Here is a 14,301-nt window from a genome sequence, read left to right on the forward strand (position 1 = left end):
TGGAGGTTTTCTGAGGGATTGTGATTCCTGTCTTGTGTTCAGTTTGAACAGTGTTCTATAATTATATCGTGTTGCATCTGTTTTCTGAGATGTAACTAGACATCCCTGTTATTTGTCCATGGGGACTCCGTGTCTACTGGAAGTTTTCTGAGGGATTGTGATTTCTGTCTTGTGTTCAGTGTGAACAGTGCTCTATAATTATATCCTGTTGTATCTGTTTTCTGAGTTGTAACTAGGCATTTCTGTTACCTGTCCATGGGGACTCCATGTCTACTGGAGATTTTCTGAGGGATTGTGATTCCTGTCTTGTGTTCAGTGTTAACAGTGCTCTATATTTATATCCTGTAGTATCTGTTTTCTGAGTTATAACTAGACATCCCTGTTACCTATCAATGGGGACTCCGTGTCTACTAGAGGTTTTATGAGGGATTGCGATTATTCCTGTATAGCGATAGATCCTGTTGCCGGTCTATGGGGACTTTGTGTCTACTGGAGGTTCTGAGGGATTATGCTATATTCCTGTCTGTTACTGGAGTCTGTTTAGACTCATCCGTTTTGAACTCTATTTGTTTATTAGTTCTTTATTCAGATCTTTGGAGTTTTTGTACATGCACTGATCTTAGAGTACATGATCACTTAGCTAGTGATCTCCTCTGTGCTGCTCACTGATCTGTGTCCTCTGAACTTAATCTGTTATAGAGTTCCATGTTCCCGTTATGTTTCTGGATTTTGACTAACTGTTTATTAGTATGTGTTTTAGGCCCCTGCACTTTAGCTCAGGGAGTGACCGGCGTCCAGTTGTCGACCCACCGTTTAGGGTGGATGGGCAAGTAGGCAGGGAGAGTGGTTTTAGGGTTAGTTTAGGGCTCACTCTCCCTGTCCCCTGGTCGGTCCCTGACAGAATCACCATCCTGCTACTTGCTCTGGTGCCACTTTTTTGTTTCTGTTCCTGTATCCTGTGGAAGTGGATTGACCATGGTGCCAAACCAACACTTCACAAATATGAATAGTGCTAAACATATTTAAGATGCTGCTCCCCAGTTACAGACATTCTTCGGCATCAGACCACAAGTAAGTATTGAGGATTTGCATTAGCTAAAACTTAACTTTTCTTAGAATAAAATATAAGTACCCCAAATTCTTTTGAAATTAAACAAAAGGAAAGGTGTGCAAAAAACACCCTGTGCCACCTACACCACCAAGTATTGATGTGATGCAAAGACCTCTAAAAGGTGGAAGGGAACAACATATGGTCCATTGTAACCAGTGGGGGTAAAAACTTCCCCTGTAAGGCCCTACTCTAACATTATTAATTCCCTTGGCAAGTGTTACTTGCCCTAAAAAAGGTGGCCCCACACAGGAACCTCTCCCTATTTCCCCCTACAGCACCTACGGACAAAACGAACAAAGATCATATAAGGGAAAAAGAAAAAATGCAGAAGAAGATAAGAGAAAGGAATCTGGAACTACAAAATTGAACAAAACAGATGTGTCCAAATTTACCAATAATTTCATCACTACCTATTCCACCGGTCATTCTGAAATTTGGAACATCCTCAAAAAACACTGGAATATTTTGAGACGGGACCAATGCCTAAAAGATATTCTACCTGCACAACCACTGATGACTTTCAGAAGGGCTCCCTCTTTGAGTAATATGTTGGCCCCCAGTCGCTTAAAAAAAACAGAAGAAACAAGCAATAAAAACTCCAGAAACTACATGGAAAAAGGGTGCTTTCAAATGTAATGGCAAAAGATGTCTGTGTTGTAAAACAATAACAGACCACACCACTTCCTTCTCAAGCCACCATACAGGAGAGAAGTTTAACATTCAATTTCCTCTCACCTGTCAGTCCCAGTTTGTTATCTACTTGATCAGCTGTTGTTGCGGAGTGCAGTATGTCGGCCGCACCTCACAGAAGCTACATCTAAGGACAAACCAACATAGATGTAACATAAAAAAAGGCTACATGAAGCATAGCCTATCACGAAACATTACTTTGAAACATAAAGATGTAGGGAATCCTTTCTCCATCACCCCAATTGATTTTATTCCCAGCCATATTACCAACAGACTGGAAGCCCTGGCGAAGAGAGAGATGTTCTGGATGTACAGACTTGAATCTCTACAGCCCCAAGGCCTTAATGAGGCAGTGGAATTAATTCATTAAGACTGTAGAACTAACGCACTAAGTCAGTCGAATCTATTAAGATCCCCAGTTCCTTCCATTTGTGAATAAACATCCTCTTATTGGATATAACACCTAAAATATGAGGAAGGAATGCCACCCATTTAGACGTGTCTTACATACTGTAGATACTACAAATACATTATTCCGAAAATCCATGAAGACACTAATGAGCTTCTTACATCTATCTCGATATAACTTTACATATCTGATCCAAACAATAAAGAACTAATCGTTATATTATATTAGAATCAACACACATTAAGCCAAACATGTGTTTAGCACTGTAACCCCTTCGGAGAAGCACAGGAATATTACCTGAATGCCATGCACAGATTTATACCCTGAGAATGTTTTGCATTCTAACCAGCGAAGGACAGTACTGCAATCTGACCATACAGATCTGCCCTCCATCTAACCAGCGAAGGACAGTACTGCAATCTGACCATACAGATCTTCCCTCCATCTACATCCACTCCAGCATCATTGGAATCACCAGAGAACTAAATACTGCGATTAAAATCAGGTAACTGGAGTTCTTTATACCTCTTGCCATTGCCGCTGAATTGTTGGTGCTGCCGCACCATCCGTATTCCAACCAGCGGCAGCTCTTGAGTCTAATGGTTAGACTTCCAATATACTCAAATATATTCTAATTCCATTCCAATATATTCAATGCCACCAACAATAGAATTTCAATTGAAGCATCGGATGTTCAGGTCCGGCCGGTCTCCCATTCTCCGCGCTGCCTGCCGGTGTCTGTTGCGCTTCCTCTCCTATCCCGGAGATTGGAGCACTTTACTACCAAGCTCCCTTTGTGGGTATTGCGATATAGCACTATGAGCTACCCCATCAAGATACCTGGAAATCAATATATGGTTCTTTCCAAAAAATACAAAACGATCCTTTTTTTCTTTTATCCACTATGTTTTCCTTATTTGCATTAACAGATCCTTTTCTGTATTTATGAATGCAAAATGATCTTTTTTGTATATATGTAATTCACGGCTCACGCTAGCGAGGGAGCGAATCCCAACCTACCTTTGGATCTGATGAAGAGGGGGTCTCCGCCCCTCAAAACGCGTTATCCCTGTATCACCTTGTATGATTAAAAGAATTCCTTGCTTTACTGAATTCTGGACCTACAGCTTTTCATTACACCCTCCACCCTGGAAAGGAGTGCTTTTGGAGCACCGTGCTTTTTGTGGAACACAGATTCCTATACCTACCTCTATTGAACAGACGTCCAGGACCGGTTCCCGTGACGGCGAGGTGCCAGCAGCCCTTCCTCAACCACATGTCCCTCAGAGATCTGGGATTTAAAGCAGCTAACGGTGTTGTGCCTAGAACACAACACGCTCAGGTGAGTGCAACACCTCTTATACATCCTTATACACTTGATCAACAGAATCATTGCAAATTAGTGCGCTTCTCTTTTTTGTTTCTTTTTTTACATATCTGAGTCTCCCCTACAAACACTGCTATCTCCCAGGGTTTTTAGGTAGAAATAGAGAGCGTTTCCTGTGTGGGGCAGTCCATTTTAGTATGAGTTACACTTGCCAAGAAGGGAATTAATAGGGCGAGTAGATCCTTACAGGGGAAGTCGTTACCCCCATCTGCTACAATGGACAATACATTGTTCCCTTCTACCTTTTCGAGGAAAGTGTTACTCGTCTTAAAAAGGGCGGCCCCACACAGGAACCAATCCCTATTTCCACCTAAAAACCCTGGGAAATGGCAGTGTTTGTAGGTGGAAATAGGGAGAGGTTCCTGTGTGGGGCCATCCTTTTTAGGGCGAGTAACACTTGCCAAGAAGGGAATAAATAATGCAAGAGTAGGACCTTTTAGAGGTCTTTGCATCACATCAAAGTAGGTGATGGTGTAGGTGGCACATGGTGGTTTTTGCACACCTTTCCTTTTGTTTGATACTAATAATTTGGGGTCCTTATATTTTATCCTAAGAATATTATTAAAAGTAAAGTCTTATGTAATGCATATCCTCAATTCTTTATTGTGCACAATAAGACTTTTACAAAAGCCTACCAGCCTCAGCTACTATTCCGATCCTGCCACCCACCTGATGCCACACATCTGATGCCAAGTTTTCCATTTTTTTCCCACATTCGTCACTGGGTACTGGTATTGCCACCCACCGCACCACTCTGTCACCCGGTCACCCTTTAGGACTCCTGATGCTGCTGCTGCCACCTCCAGGCTGTCTCATTCTGCCACCATATGTTCTCCTCATGCTGCTGCCACCTCAAGGCTGTGTCATTCAGCCCCTATATGCTGCCGCCAACTCCAGGCTGGGTCATTCAGCCACTATGTGGTCTCCTCATGCTACCGCCAACTCCAGGCTGTGTCATTCAGCCACTATATGGTCTTCACATGCTTCCGCCACCTCCAGACAGTGTCATTCAGCCCCTATATGTTCTCCTCATGCTGTTGCAAACTCCAGGCCTTGCCATTCAGCCACTATGTGGTCTCCTCATGCTGCCGCCACCTCCACGCTGTGTCATTCAGCCACTATATGTGGTCTCCTCATGCTGCCGCAAACTCCAGGCTGTGTTATTCAGCCACTATATGGTCTCCTCATGCTGTCGCCACCTCCAGGCTCTGTCATTGTGCTGCTCTGTGACAGTGATTCTAATAACGATGTCTCTGATCTGCATGTCATACTGAATAACAGTATTATTTCACTAACCCAGCACACACCTTATTCGTGTTACAGCGAGGCAAAGTTTTCTACACCCCTATTGAGGCTCTCTGTAGGCCAGAAATAGTCATTTTTAATAGCCAATTGCCGCAAATAAATTCTGACCGAAACAGATTTTTTGGGAAAATTCAGTGACTCGGCCGAATAGATTTTTTCAAAAATGTGCTCATCTCTAGTAACAAGCTGTATCTCTCTGAAAAGATAGGACACTTTGTTTTCTTTGGAAGGCTTATGGGGTGTAGATCACTCATGTAAGCTTTTTCTCTTGCTAAATTTGCAAATCATATAGCACTGATTCTATGGTCAATAGCTGGTAGATACTCTATGTAAGAAATATATGCCCTCGAGAGCATGGCGTAGTCATAATATGGACTCCCAGGGAAGAGTGTTAATCTTACTGACAAAGTTTGGCAAGAACAACATACTGTGACTTTTTTCTGGAAAACAGACAAAGATTGGTATGAGGATTGATATTTCTTTCACTTTTCTTTCTTTCATTTTCTTTCTTTCTTTCTTTCTTTCTTTCTTTCTTTCTTTCTTTCTTTCTTTAGTTTAGACTTCCTTTAGTATATAAGAATTCATGGATGTTAGGTAAAGTAGACTGTGTGTCTCTTCCTTTTAAAGAAGGCAATATGGTTGGTGAAGCAGACTGGAAAGTGTTTAAAGGGGTACTCCAGTAGAAAATAAACACCTTGGGGGGGAGGACATACCCTAGAAAGTTAACCTCCTCAACTCTGAAAATGCCCTTTTTTTTCTTTTTTTTTCTTTTTTTTTGCAAATAACTAATTATTTTGTAATACTTGCAAAACTGTCCTTACATGTTAAGGGTAGGGTCACACATGTCGTATTTTGCTGCTTATTTGTTGCTGCATATTTGCTGATTATGCTACGCATTGACTTTAACGAGTAGGGAAATACTCAGTAGCAAATACGCAGCAAAATACGGTACATGTGATCCTATCCTAAAGGTGAGAGGATCACACAGAGGAATATATCAGAATATTGTCAACACAACCCACCAAAAACTTTCCAATAAACTCTCTGAAGATGGAAAGATTTTGGAAAACAGCAGGTGTATTGCTGAGACCAAAAGGCATGATTAGGTGATGTTTTCCGTTCATCTTCTTCCTTACAAAATAGAAATCAACTTTGCATTTCTGCAAGCTTTTATGAATATATTCCTTTAAAGCTTAATTTTTTGGGCCAGCAAGATTGTATATGCTACCCTAAGGATATCTGGCCCCATGGAGTATCTCAGCAGAACAGCTGAAAGGCTGATGAAGAGGAGGAGAATCCGGATTTAGAGAAAATATCAACAAAATCATTATTATACTTAGAAAGCGTTTCCATTTCATTCTTGAGACTAACAAGACACAATGAAATACATGACTCAAAAAACTTAGAACCTATCTGACCAATTCTCTTCTAGTCCAATGAAACATTGGGTTATGTAAGTCAAGCCGCAACAGGCCCAGAATTACATCGGAATGGAGTATGAAAAAGCAGCAACTTTTAGAATGCACTGAACCAACAAGCAAAATCACAACAGGAGTTAAGTACTTGATATGAGCGGAATTTAAAGGAGTGTTATCGCAGGGTAACCCCCAACTGTTTAGCAAAAGTGAATTAAATTTGCTGCAGAATCACAGTCCACAAATGGAGACCCACAAACAGAAATGAAAAGAAATGGTTATGGGGAACAAAACCATTTTTTGATCCACTGGGAAATACCTGTGTAATGGAGCTGCGTGTGGATCCTCTAACCTGTGTGGCAGATGACTCGGACCGTATCGGTGAGCAGAGTCTAAGGTGCTGCTGGTCTTCACCAGAGCCTGCTGCAAGGCAGAATGGGCTTACTGCAACAGGCAACACCCAGGTCTCTACCCCCGACACAGCTCGATCACACAGGTAGCTGGGCAAGGCGAGGTACCGAAGGATAAGGCATTAACGTAGTCAAACGTAGCAGAAGGTCAAGGCAGGCGGCAAAGGTGCAGAGTCTAATAATGTAGCGGAAGGTCTGGATACACAGGTAAAGCTAAAAGGCTACAAGGATGCTTAATCTCAGGCTAGGGCCACTGAAGATCCGGCAGGGAAGTGTGGGAGGTGCATGGACTTATAGGATGGTATCAGGTGTACACAATAATTATGGGCGTACTGGCCCTTTAAATTTTTGAGCTGAGACACAGTGGAAGCGGCAGGGGAGAGAGGTGAGTGACGGGCTGGGATTCGCATGCAGGCGCACCCCGGGATGCGAATCCCAGCCCCGCCAGCAGCCGGGGACAAAGGCATAATGTACTCACAGCTGGTGCAGGTGGCCGAAGCGCAGGACAAGACAGTACCGTACCCTTTGGTCTCCCCCTCTTTTTTGAGGACAAGAACTTGTGGAAAAGGTCATGGTCTTGAATGTTGTCTTGTGGCTCCCAAGATCTTCCCCCTGGGTCAAATCCTTCCCAATCTACAAGGAAAAAACGTTTTCCTCTGACCAACTTGGAATCTACAATTTCCTTGACAACATAAACATTGGAAGTACCAGAGATGGGAGTAGGGGTGAAAACTTTTTAGAGAAGCGGTTATGGATAACAGGTTTTAAGAGGAAAGCAAAGAAGGTAGGATCCAGCTCAAATGCAAATAAAATCCATTTGTTGTAGACAAAGCAGGAACAAGAAGGTAGTTACGCGTTTCAAGTGTCAAGCCTCTTAGTCTATGACTAAGAGTATGACTAAGAGTGCTTGACACTTGAAACGCGTAACTACCTTCTTGTTCCTGCTTTGTCTACAATAAATTGATTTTATTTGCATTTGAGCTGGATCCTACCTTCCTTGCTTTTCTCCATTTGCTCGGTGTTGTCCAGCACCAGGATCCGGGCTCCATCTGTTCCGGGCGGGGTGAGCTGGCTGGAGTTCTTTCCTTCTACTTCCTCTACAGGTTTTAAAAGGGATACATGAAAGGAATTCGAGATCCAGAGAGAGGAAGGCAGATGGAGAGAATAAGCTACAGGATTTAAATGTCTTTTGATTCTGTAAGGACCCAAATAGCGAGGGCCCAGCTTAAAACATGGAACCTTAAAATGGATGAACTTGGAAGACAGCCACTTTATCCCCTGGAGAGAATTCAGGAGGAGGACGTCTTTTCTTGTCGGCTTGTGATTCAGGAGCAGGTCGTCTTGGCGAGCCGAAACAAACTGGCAGAGATAGTCTTCCAAGACCTGGTTTACCCTTTCGACCTGTCCATTGGATTGAGGGTTGTAACCTGAGTAAAAATCTAATTTAACTTGAAGGCATGAACAGAGGGCCCTCCAAAACTTAGAGACAAATTGGACTCCTCGGTCAGAGACAATATGGGAGGGCAATCCATGCAGGCGGAAGATATGGCAGAGGAACAAGTTGGCAAGCTGTGGTGCAGATGGTAATCCCGGTAATGGCACGAAATGAGCCATTTTAGAGAATCGATCCACAACAACCCAAATGACCATATTTCTGCCAGAGGAGGAAAGATCAGTAATGAAGTCCATTGCAATATCGATCCAATGTTGCTCTGGAACTGGCAGAGGATGTAGTAGACCAGTAGGCTTGGAATGGGGGGTCTTATCCCGGGCACAAACTGAGCAAAATTGGACAAAATCAACGACATCCTGCTTTAGAGTGGACCACCACTACTGTCGGGCGATGAGCTGTATGGACTTACGAATTCCAGCATGATCGGCCAATAGAGAGGAATGACCCCATTTCAGGACTCAGAGTCTTAAACAGGGAGGTACATAAGTCTTCCATGGTGGCAAGTGCTGAAGACACACTGGCGCTGCTGAGATGAGATGATCAGGGGAAATAATATGTTGAGAATGGGATTCCAGGCCTTGAACATCGCGGAATCTGGACAGAGCATCAGCACGAAGATTCTTCTCTGCAGGACGAAAGTGGATTAAGAAGTTAAATCTGGAGGAAAACAGAGACCAACGAGCCTGTCCGGGGTTGAGACGATGTGCATACTGGAGATAGAGCAGGTTCTTGTGGTCAGAATAGATAGTAAGCAGATGTACAGAGCCTTCCAAGAGGTGACGCCATTCATCTAATGACAACTTAACCTCTTCAGGACACAGGGCGTATGGATACGCCCTGCATTTCGAGTCCTTAAGGACCGAGGGCGTATCCATACGCCCGTGGGAAATCCGGTCCCCACCAGTGAAAGTAAAACGATCTTTACTGTGGCAACCACTAGGAAGGCCAAACTGCAACTCCCAGCATGCCCAGACAGCCAAAGGCTGTCTGGGCCTGCTGGGAGTTGTAGTTTTACAACATCTGGAGGGTCATAGTTTGGAGACCACTGTTACAGTGGTGCCCAAACGGTAGCCCTCCAGATGTTGCCAAACTACAGCTCTCAGCATTCCTCGACTGCCCAGGCATGCTGGGAGTTGTAGTTCTGTAACATCTGTCCCTTCAGATTTAGCAATTTTCATGAAATTTTAGAAAATTGCTGCTCTACTTTGAAGCCCTCTAATTTTTTCAAAAAGCAAAAATAAGTCCATTTTATGATGCCAACATAAAGTGGACATATTGTATTTGTGAAGAAAAATAAAATTTATTGTGAATATCCATTTTCCTTACAAGCAGAGAGCTTCAAAGTTAGAAAAATGCTAAATTTTCAACATTTTCATGAAATTTTGGGATTTTTCACCAAAAAAGGATGCAAGTAACACCAAAAATTTACCACCAAAATAAAGTAGAATATGTCACGAAAAAACTATCTCAGAATCAGAATATTCGGTAAAAGCGTTTTTGCGTTATTAATTTGTAAAGTGACGGTGGTCAGAATTGCGAAAAAGGGCTCAGTCCTTAAGGGGAAAAAGGGCTGCGTCCTTAAGGGGTTAATGGCCAAGAGCTCGCTATCTCTGATGGTATAATTTCTATCCGCAGGGGAGAAGGTTTTGGAAAAAAATCTGCAGGTTAAAGTTTTCCCCTTAGAAGACTTCTACGTCAACACTGCACCTGCTCCAACTGACGAAGCATCCACTTCCAAGATGAATAAGAACAATAATGGTCAATGTGAACCAAGAAGAGGGAGCACATCTGAAAATGAGGGCTTCGATTACGGGCGCTTCTCCCCCTTAGTAGGTAATGGTAGGCTTAAACGTGGAGTTCCATATAAAAGAAGGTTTATTGCAACACAAAGGTTTCGAGTCCTTGTGCCGGACTCTTCATCAGACATATACAAACCAGTAAAACAAACATTTAAAAAGACTCGGGAGCACACTTGTTCGGGGTGAAAGGTCACATAAAAACATGACAATAAAATAAAAAATAATAAAAAATACCATGTTAAACATATGTATTATAAGAAACACTTAGTTCCCTGAATAAAGCTTGTGAAATATCCCCATATTTGAGTGTTCGGCAGCGCTGGAGGCTCCTATTAACTTTCTATTCATGTCGGCGTTCCGTGATGCCGGTATACCTAATCTGCGCATGCGCCACTCAGTTACAATTGTAAACAAAGTAGCGCGTGGCGATACATAGTAAACTAGAATTTATGAATGGAACCAATGCGCCGCACACATCGCAAACGCTTACGGTCTCAGAGTGATTACAGAGATGACGAGGCTTAGAAAAGACTGCGGCAGAAGGAACATTAATAGCAGGTCATATCTAATGTTCATGGGTGGGTGAATATATACAGTGATGACATATTACATATGATAGATTACATATGAAGAGCCACACGTTAACCTATGTTTGTAAATTTTTCTTGTGTGGTATTCGACATGAATTCCATCTGTCTATGCTGGATTTCTTTGCAACATAAACATCTCTTGATGCCACATCTGTACGATCTCATTGGCAGATGGGATTTCTTAGATGCGGGTTTATGCTGTTTGATCACGCTAGGAGCTAAAATATTTTTAAGGGTAGGTGCTCTCCGATAAGTTATGGGGGGTCTAATTGGTAAAGCGGAGCTCAAGGTGGAATCATTTAGCAAAATATGCCAATGTTTATTTAAAATTTTCTTAATATCACTTGCAGAGTCACAGAAGGTAGTCACAAAATTTGATCTCCGCAGGTCACTAGTGTTTTTATTCTCTTTTGGTTTCATACAGTCTCCTTGTGTCTGGTCTTTGACTTTGTTAAAAGCATCACGTATAATGGATGAGGGGTACTTCTTTTCTTTGAACCTCTCTGATAGGATTCTAGCTTGCATGGAAAAGGTGCTGTCTTCAGTATAGTCCTTTCTAATCCTCTTATATTGCCCATAAGGCACATTGTTCAGCCATTGTTTGTGATGGGCACTGTCGTACTCAAGATAGCTGTTAACATCCACTTTTTTAAAATAAGTGGATGTAATGTAGCTTGAATCCCTATGTGCTATATTTAAGTTCAGAAAATTTATATTGTCCTCACTATACCCAATAGTGAATCTGATCCCCTAATTGTTGGAGTTTAGATGGACCAAAAAGGCCTCTATGGATTCCACAGGGCCTTTCCACAGCAAGAAAAGGTCATCTATATAGCGCCGAAAGAGTTTAATATTTGAAGCAAAATCTGGTACGCCAGTGATGTATCTCTTCTCAAAGGCCCCCATAAACAGGTTGGCATAGGCGGGGGCCACTTTGGACCCCATCGCCGTGCCATTACACTGATGATAAATCTGTTAATTATACAAAAAATAATTATTTTCTAATATGAATCTCAGGCCCTTTATGATGAAATTCAAATGTTCTTTGGTGATATCTGGGTCAGTCGCCAAAAAGTTTTCCCCACAATTTACACCAATTTCGTGACCAATATTGGTATATAATGATGTGACGTCACATGTTATCAGATAAGTGCCTGGCTCCCATTGAATGGTAAGCAGTTGTTCTATAAGTTGGGTCGAATCTCGAAGTTAGCTGGGTAATGAGATGACATGTTCTTGTAAATATAGATCAATATAATGTGACAAGTTATTAGTCAAACAGTTTGCATTAGTAATTTGACAAGTAACTTGTCACATTATATTGATCTATATTTACAAGAACATGTCATCTCATTACCCAGCTATCTTCGAGATTCGACCCAACTTATAGAACAACTGCTTACCATTCAATGGGAGCCAGGCACTTATCTGATAACATGTGACGTCACATCATTATATACCAATATTGGTCACGAAATTGGTGTAAATTGTGGGGAAAACTTTTTGGCGACTGACCCAGACATCACCAAAGAACATTTGAATTTCATCATTTGGCATATTCTGCTATACATATAGAAATCAACCCTGCTCTAACACTATATTGTAGTCGTTTACCTGTTAACTAACCCAGCCCTTGTAAATAATTAGAGATGGATTATAACAACTGTCATCACTGTATATATTCACCCACCCATGAACATTAGATATGACCTGCTATTAATGTTCCTTCCGCCGCAGTCTCTTCTCAGCCTCGTCATCTCTGTAATCACTCTGAGACCGTAAGCGCTTGCGATGTGTGCGGCGCATTGGTTCCATTAATAAATTCTAGTTTACTATGTATCGCCACGCGCTACTTTGTTTACAATTGTAACTGAGTGGCGCATGCGCAGATTAGGTATACCGGCATCACGGAAAGCCGGCATGAATAGAAAGTTAATAGGAGCCTCCAGCGCTGCTGTTCCTTATAATACATATGTTTAACATGGTATTTTTGTATTTTTGTAATTTTATTGTCATGTTTTTATGTGACTTTTCACCCGGAACAAGTGTGCTCTCGGGTCTTTCTAAATGTTTGTTTTACTGGTTTGTATATGCCTGATGAAGAGTCCGGCACAAGGACTCGAAACCTTTGTGTTTCAATAAACCTTCTTTTATATGGAACTCCACGTTCAAGCCTACCATTACCTACTAAGGGGGAGAAGCGCCCGTAATCGAAGTCCTCATTTTCAGATGTGCTCCTTCTTCTTGGTTCACATTGACCTTTATTGTTCTGCTTGCGCTGAGCAACCATTTTGCTCAGAGGGGACCACGGGGCTGCTGACCACACAGAGAATATACTACACTACAGGCGGATACAGGTGTCGTACCCTGAGTGCGACTATCTCCGGTAAGCACAACCGCTGAATTGGGGGCTTACTGTACTAAAAACATCTTTTTTTTTTTTATTATAAATTTAATACATGCAAAATCCATTAATGCTTACATCATTATTGTTACGCCTAGCGCTCCGGGCCCCCGCTCCTCCCCGGAGCGCTCACGGCGTCTTTCTCCCTGCAGCTCCCCGGTCAGTCCCGCTGACCGGGAGCGCTGCTCTGTCATGGCCGTTGGGGATGCGATTCGCACAGCGGGACGCGCCCGCTCGCGAATCGCATCCCAGGTCACTTACCCGTTCCCGTCCCCTGCTGTCATGTGCTGGCGCGCGCGGCTCCGCTCTCTAGGGCGCGCGCGCGCCAGCTCCCTGAGACTTAAAGGGCCAGTGCACCAATGATTGGTGCCTGGCCCAATTAGCTTAATTGGCTCCCACCTGGTCCCTGACTATATCTGACCTCCTCCCATGCACTTCCTTGCCGGATCTTGTTGCCCTTGTGCCTAGTGAAAGCGTTTTGTGTGTTTAAAAACCTGTGTACCAGAACTTCTGCTATCTCCCCTGACTACGAACCTTGCCGCCTGCCCCCGACCTTCTGCTACGTCCGACTTTGCTTCTGCCTACTCCCTTGTACCTCGCCTATCTTCAGCAGCCAGAGAGGTGAGCCGTTGCTAGTGGATACGACCTGGTCACTACCGCCGCGGCAAGACCATCCCGCTTTGCGGCGGGCTCTGGTGAAAACCAGTAGTGTCTTAGAACCGGTCCACTAGCACGGTCCTCGCTATCCCTCTCTGGCACAGAGGATCCACCTCCTGCCAGCCGGCATCGTGACAGTAGATCCGGCCATGGATCCCGCTGAAGTTCCTCTGCCAGTTGTCGCTGACCTCCCTACGCTGGTCGCCCAGCAAGCTCGTCAGATCGCCCAGCAGTCGCAACAGATAGCGCAACAAGATCACCAGCTGTCGTACTTGACCACCATGACACAGCAACTCCAGTCACAACTACAGCAAGTACAGTCACAGCTACAGCAGCAACAACCATCTCCTCCGCCAGCTCCTGCACCCCTTCCGCGGCGAGTGGCCGCTCCTAGCCTCCGCCTGTCCTTGCCGGACAAATTTAATGGGGACTCTAAGTTTTGCCGTGGCTTTCTTTCGCAATGTTCCCTGCACTTGGAGATGATGTCGGACCAGTTTCCTACTGAAAGGTCTAAGGTGGCTTTCGTAGTCAGCCTTCTGTCTGGAAAAGCCCTGTCATGGGCCACACCGCTCTGGGACCGCAATGACCCCGTCACTGCCTCTGTACACTCCTTCTTCTCGGAAATTCGAAGTGTCTTTGAGGAACCTGCCCGAGCCTCTTCTGCTGAGACT

The sequence above is a fragment of the Hyla sarda genome, chromosome 2, assembly GCF_029499605.1.
Source record: "Hyla sarda isolate aHylSar1 chromosome 2, aHylSar1.hap1, whole genome shotgun sequence".
Lineage (NCBI taxonomy): Eukaryota > Metazoa > Chordata > Amphibia > Anura > Hylidae > Hyla > Hyla sarda.